Source organism: Eurytemora carolleeae, unplaced genomic scaffold (genome assembly GCF_000591075.1).
Source record: "Eurytemora carolleeae unplaced genomic scaffold, Eaff_2.0 scaffold895, whole genome shotgun sequence".
In the NCBI taxonomy this organism is placed as follows: domain Eukaryota; kingdom Metazoa; phylum Arthropoda; class Copepoda; order Calanoida; family Temoridae; genus Eurytemora; species Eurytemora carolleeae.
Window position 1 is genome coordinate 143,466 of NW_019396841.1, and position 605 is coordinate 144,070.

The following is a 605-nucleotide window of genomic DNA, read 5'->3' on the forward strand; positions in this document are numbered from 1 at the left end:
CAAGGTATAGGATATACTAAAGTTATGGATATCCAAGGTGTAGGATATACTAAAGTTATGGATATCCAATGTATAGGATATACTAAAGTTATGGATATCCAAGGTATAGGATATACTAAAGTTATGGATATCCAATGTATAGGATATACTAAAGTTATGGATATCCAAGGTATAGGATATACTAAAGTTATGGATATCTGTACACTCTAAATACACAAGGTATCCAAGGTATAGGGTGTACTAAAGTTATGGATATCCAAGGTAAAGGATATACTAAAGTTATGAATATCCAAGGTATAGGATCTACTAAAGTTATGGATATCCAAGGTATAGGATATACTAAAGTTATGGATATTCAAGGTATAAGGTATACTAAAGATATGGATATCCAAGGTATAGGATCTATTAAAGTTATGGATATTCAAGGTATTGGATATACTAAAGTTATGGATATCCAAGGTATAAGATACACTAAAGTTATGGATATCCAAGGTATAGGGTATACTAAAGTTATGGATGTCCAAGGTATAGGGTATACTAAAGTTATGGATATCTAAGGCATTGGATATACTAAAGTTATGGATTTCCAAGGTATAGGATATACT